At 31.0% G+C, this 6,730-nt stretch overlaps 1 long non-coding RNA gene across 1 annotated transcript; it reads right to left on the bottom strand.

The window, feature by feature from the left end:
• Positions 1 to 3,513: 3,513 nt before the first annotated feature.
• LOC145975245 (uncharacterized) lies at positions 3,514 to 4,982 on the bottom strand. Its single transcript, XR_014439923.1, has 4 exons — positions 4,739 to 4,982; positions 4,555 to 4,677; positions 3,900 to 4,052; positions 3,514 to 3,661 (listed from the first exon to the last, which is right to left on the bottom strand). It is a non-coding gene; the product is annotated as an uncharacterized LOC145975245 (long non-coding RNA).
• Between the last annotated feature and the right edge of the window lie 1,748 nt (positions 4,983 to 6,730).

Genomic DNA, 6,730 nt, shown 5'->3' with positions numbered 1-6,730 from the left:
AAACACCCGTTTTGTGATAAGTCTTAAGTACCAACAATAACAGCATACAAGGCTGACGTTTGCCAGATACGTCACATTCGCAGCAAGGGATTTCGCGTAACGACCGAAGGAATATTATTGTTATTGCTACGGCGCGAACGCACAAAATCCCGGGTTCTGTGGTAGGGATGTGGAGGATTGTAAGGAACGAAGTCGGTTTAGTCTCCGCTGATAATTAAGCACCAACGATAACAAACTCTCTGATCAAAGTTTCAAACCCTAGAACTATACTTCGGAAAAACATGAAAACTTTGCATGTGTCATATACTATAATATGTACAATATGTATTCCAGAATTTTAAATTATTATTAATATTTTAATTATTAAAAAAATATTCGTAATTGACGCGAAAAATTTCGGTCCTGTATATATTTCATAAACAACATACAAAGACTAAGGAAGTTAAAATAACAGATTAACTTTTATAAGTCATAATCCTGTGATAATTACGTACACAGCTTACGTATCGCTATGTTTCAGCAAACATGCAGGAGCCTATTGAGATTTTAATTATGTATTTTTCAAAACTTTTTCTCGAAAATAATCAACATAATTCTTCACCATTATTTCTAAATTACTTATGCCTATATTCGCATATTTGTATATATTTTCGTATTTATTCTGTAGATATTTGCTGTTTTTAATTTTAACAAACTGGCGTGTATCGCGTAAATAATATCATCCGGTGCAAAATATACCGAAGCTGAAGGTTTAAAAGCACGGAAAGAAAAGTGAGGTGGATAGTACAGGAAAGCCGCGACAAAAGTCAAAAGTATGAAAGTGGACCGCGAAAAATATCTCCGTGGTCATGCAGAGACTTTGCGTACATTTTTCCTTGCGCCGGTTTAGCTTTTCCGGTATAACGTTTCCGGTTTGCACAGTATCGGTCATATGTAATGCAGAAAAAACGAGTAAAACGCGAGTATATTGTAAAGAGAAAAAAAAAGGATAGGTATTCCCATTAATTTCCGTTAATCATACCATGTGAGTGTTTTATATTATTAATTTAAATTGAAACGATTGATAAAACTGTTACGAGAAATATAATTCCACATTAATTCTAAATTTAATTTATAAAAATGGAGTTAAAATGATATTGTATAAAAATAGAAATATAAACTTTCAAAAATAAAAATCTAAAAACCTTTAATAAATATAAAAACCATTAATAAATTTTAATACATAAAAATTATTATTAGACTTCTTTTTCTCCTTGTGTGTGTGTGTGTGTGAATTACTTGAATGTGACATTATTTAATTGCTATATTAATTTCCATATTCAAGTAGTAATTATTAAATCTGTGATCTCTCATATAAAACCCGATTAATTTACAATATTCCTCGATTTGGGAAAATAATTCGCTGTATATCTATCATAGAAATCAATTAAAATCATCACAATTATTATTGCAAATTTAATGGTATACTGTTAATGGAAATTATTAACAACTGAATATTACAGTATAAATGCAAGGATTTTTGATCAATGCACAGTTTATCATTGATACTTTAAACAATGTTTAAATAACTGAATGTCTGGTTATTAACAGTATTAAATAATCAAGCCTCCAGGTTATATAGTCTACTCTATTGCCAATATTTATCGTCCATAATTTTATCCATTTATTTTTATGTTTATGTTGCAAATACACACACATGCAGCAAAGCAAAGGGAGTAAAACGCGCAGACGACTCTTAAATTCTCGCCAATATGAATTTTTAATTTTCCTGCACTTTACGACCGACTCATTAAAATATGGCAGAGGAAGATAATAGAGGGGTGAGGAAAAGAACGGAAACCGTGGCCTTCGGAAGGCGGAAGCGCAGAAGGCGAATGTATAGAGCCTCGAGGAATCCCCGGAGGAGTTATATTTTTCTCCGAGAGCACTTCTCCGACTACGTAGCGCGATTGCTCTGAAATATGCGATTACGCGAATTTATTGGTGTATAATATCTCGCGGGTTGTGAAAGAAGAGGGAGAATCGATCCGTTACACAAATTCGAAATCGATACACGGAATTTCGTTACTGCACGATTTCCATGGACCACGAAATAAAGCCGATCTATGAAAAGATGTTTCGCCAAATCATAAAAATAGTAGAGTATTTTTATATAGAATATTAACAGGTACATAATATAATATTATTACGAAATTAATCTTGTCCGTAAATGTAAGAAAAAAGCATAAAATTATTAATAATTATTTAGTCAAAGATCAAAGAGAGGATAGGAAGAGGATTAAAAATTACTAAATTTTTTAAAAAATGAATAAAAATAATTGTTTAACAAATCTTATTACTCTGACACTGTTTTTATGAATCTGATTTAATTGAATAATTGTTAAGAAAATATATATTTGAAAAAATGTATAGGGATATGCCGAATTGCACTCATAAAATTTAGGAACAAATACAAATCTAATTCCTTGTTTGTTCGTTTATAACTGTCATACGAAAGAAAAGAGGGATGACAATAATAGAATGATCATAATAACGAAATTATTTTGAAATTTGACTGAAGAAAATAGCACGAACAGTAGACATGTCAAGAGCGGTTGATATAGAAACCGACTGAATTACGAGGGGTTATAAATTTCGAATATTAGAGTTCTGACCTGTCATCCTCTCTGCTTTACCTCCTTCGTCCCATTCTATTTGCCCTATCCCTCTCTTCCGTACAATAGAAGGAATCTCCTATCTGTGCAACTCGTCTTGACCCACTATTATATTGGGAACCATACAAAAATAGAATCTATATTTGACCAGTCTACACAAAGATACTCTATATACAGGAGCGAATTTACTCTTTCTTTCTCTTTCTCTTTCTTTCTCTTCATATGTATATGTATATGTATTCGCGCACGTCTCTATATTCTGTTTATTATGCACATAAAGTAAGGTAGATTCCCAGTGCTCCAGAAAAGTGAGAAAACATATCGCTATGCAAACTGAATTCTTTCGAATCTGATGATCGTAAACTTGTGTCTTTTTACATAACTTCATATAATTTATAACTGTTTAAGAAATATTTCGTTTTTTGTAATACGACATAATGAAAGATTTTGGCATTGCACATATATATTTTGTATATTATAAATATAAATAAATATAATATTTTGAATATCACATATGTGACATATTTTTTATTATATATTTAATAAAAAAACATACTTTTTTAATTAAAGCTTCTAATTCAAGGCAATTTTCAATAAAAATATTTCTATTTATATTTATTACAAATTTCAGAACAAAATAAAATAATTGTGCAATAATAAAATATGGGATATTTTATTCTTTAGTAAATCATGAAAATGTATTGTGAGATACTCTCTTAAATGGAATCAGTGAAAATGTTAAAGTAGTGATTGAAGATTTCACTCTTAAAGGTCTCACTTAAGATTTTACTTAAAGGTCAGTAAGAATTTCATTGAGATATATCTTCAGTAAAAACATTCATATTTTACTTCTCTGCCTTATGACACATTATGGTATAATAACAAGATTTCATTAAACAATCTGTAACAATTATACATATTTGCAAGATGTAGCTTTTTAAAAACTTTTTTAGCTTTTCATTTTATTTTAAATTGCTATTTTGTAGAAAAATTCTCACACAAGACATCTGAAATATATAAAACATATAATTAGTGAGACTTTTAGAGATCAAACTCAAATATTTCTTTAGCATAAAATATATTATAAATTTTATCTCATATATAATATTGTAAAATATAAGATGCATTTTAAAATATTACTGATTGAAATAACAACTACCATTAACTGATAATACACTGATTAACCATTACAGAGAGTATGTACTTTATTGATACAGTATAACTAAAATTTATAAATTTACTTACCTTTCTCCTTATTGTCCATATTATTCTTCCAATGTCCTGCTCCTTGCCATTGTTCAATCGTCCAAATAACTATCCAATATCTTGCTCCAACTCCAATTCAATCCAAGCTCCAGCTGCCATTGTCCAATTGTCCAACTATCCAATTAATTTCAGCTGAAAAAATTTATATAAATATATAATTTTTTGTCATACCACTTTTAAGAATGCGTGCAATTATGAATTTTTTACAAAAATTTTAAATTGATCAACAAGAAATATCCTTGTGTATATTTCTATATTTATATCATACAATTTTTTATTACAACATACATATTTATTTACCATGATGATGACATACATATTTATTTACCATGATGATGCATAATCACTTTTGCGTAACAATGGATGCATTTCGAATTGATTTATTCACACGAGTACGAATACGATTGCAAAAATCACTCTCGACATTTATTCGAATTTTACGCGATACGGTTTAACGATTTTAACGATACATTTTCAAGACGAACGCGATATCTTTATGACGAATCACAAATACACACTACCGAAAATAAAGTCAATCAATCGCTCGATCATATCAATCGTATAATTAAAGATTTCACACGCGATCTGAAATATAATAATGCTACTTATCCGCCTGTTTCCAATGTATACTTACACGCTCGATTTGATCTTGAAACAAAGCAGTGACGTCGGTGCCGGTGTTTACTTGTGACGTCACGACTAAGGAATTCCAACGATATTCACAACGCTCGTAGGGTCATTCCGTCCTTGTTATTTCCTGAATTTTAAGTAAATACTTCAAATAAAGAATTTTAAATAAAGATAGAGATGATACTCACAAGCGTATTGATCGCCTAAATGAAAGGTTAGGTTAGGTATGTGTAATTTATGCAAGAATTCGAAAGAGCGGCGATTGTCGTGAATCAGATTATCGCGAAACAACACAACATCCGCGATCTAACACCGAATATATTTCACGTACGAGAAACATTATTCCGCGCTTCGTATGAACGTTAACGCGCTTGCTTCGAAACACACTAGCGTTTATTTACACGCGAAATTTACATTTGGACCGACAAGCACGCGGCTGAGCGCCATGTTTACGCGGGAATAAGCAGTGTATGTAGTTCCAAACCGAAGGCGCCCGAGTCGACACGAAGGTGCGCGAAGTAGGTCGAACGTTCGGCCATATTGACCGCGATCAAAATTGAGACGCAATTTGTATCACGCATTATCAGTCGACGTTCGTTTTATTCGACGGTTTGATTGTCACAATTCAACTCTCTGATCTACAGTAAAACACCTCGGATAGTGTTTTGGTGAAATTATATCGTTTGTGTATGTATCACATATGTATATTTTTATATCGCGTCGTCCGCGAAAACTTTACGACATTCGCGCTTTCCGAACGCGTCGGTTTCGTATTCTTTTATCTTGTGAAAGAACGTCAAAAATCCGATAATTGTAAGCTATTCTCTCCTCTCGAGTGCATGTGTCGATAGATATCGAGATCGTATTAATTTCGAACGATGTATAAGATGTATGCGACAATAAACGAGTACGTTTTTTCGATTCAAATCGCGACTAGCAGGACAGTTTAGGATTATTCGAACTGGATTCTAAAGATTATATTTAATCGGAACATCGTTTTAAAATAAGTGCAGTGAATAATTAACTAATAAGTAGATGTGACTTTTATATATCTTTCAAGAGTGTGTGTGTCGAACGGAAATAGTGCGTGTGTCAAGCGGAAATTAGCTTGGATGGAGCAGTTGGCCAATGAAAGCGGAAATGAGTCTAGCTGTAATGGTGAGTTTTTTATTATATTTATTATATTTTTTTTTTAATGACTAAATCATTTATTCCCGATGATCTCATATTATAATAGCAATATATAGTAATTAATAAATACATAGATAGCAGAGAGAGAGAGAGAGGGGGGGGGGGGGGGAGTGACAGATATAGATAAACACAGTTTTCCATTATTCTCTATATGATTTCTGTAAGAAAATTTAAGAAAGTTATATTTGAAAAAAATCAATGCACTTGTGTGTGTGAAAATTGGCGGCCTTCTTTTTACAGACTTAATATTTTAATTATACTTGAGAGAGAAAACATTTGCACTTAGCTTGTATATAGAACTTGCTAAGACACTATTTGACCTCCGATTGTTAATCTGTCACGAATACAAAGCATAGTGCTAGCTACGGTTTTAAAAAGAACAAGAAATATAGGAAGAATATATTATACGGGTACCCTTTTTTTCTCTGTCTCTCTCGCTAACGTAAGATTTAAAAATTCTTCGACCAAAAACGCTACTGTTTTACATGTACATACAGGGTGTCTTTAATCAACGATCATGTTCGCTTCTCATTCAGATATTAAATCAGAAAGGAAATTACATAAGAGTATATTTCAAACATATATTGAAATATTTTACTGTGCAATATGATTAAAATTAATATCATAAATTCAATAATATATTTTATTCTTAAGATAATATATGAATGCTTTTTATTTAAATAAATTTTCGGTCCTTAAGCAAAATGTTACACAGATTTTTCTACTATTGTTTTACTTTTATTACTGTGCTATTATTTATTTGCAAAATTAATCACAATTAAACACAGTTTGTTTCATTTGCGCAGAGATGTTTGCTTATATTTTTTACATTATTGTATATATAAATATGTTTAAAGTACGTCTAAATTAATTAACAAAAATTTTACACTGCTCATGTTACCTTTACATATATGTAATTTTTCTTGTTCGTGTAACATTGCGTAAATGTTAAAGTGATTGATCTATGACACCCTATATGTATATATATA

Source organism: Camponotus vicinus, unplaced genomic scaffold (genome assembly GCF_025532165.1).
Source record: "Camponotus vicinus isolate PSW18456_S1 unplaced genomic scaffold, iyCamVici1.0 SCAF_7, whole genome shotgun sequence".
In the NCBI taxonomy this organism is placed as follows: domain Eukaryota; kingdom Metazoa; phylum Arthropoda; class Insecta; order Hymenoptera; family Formicidae; genus Camponotus; species Camponotus vicinus.
This window is presented reverse-complemented; position numbering and strand designations above follow the sequence as displayed.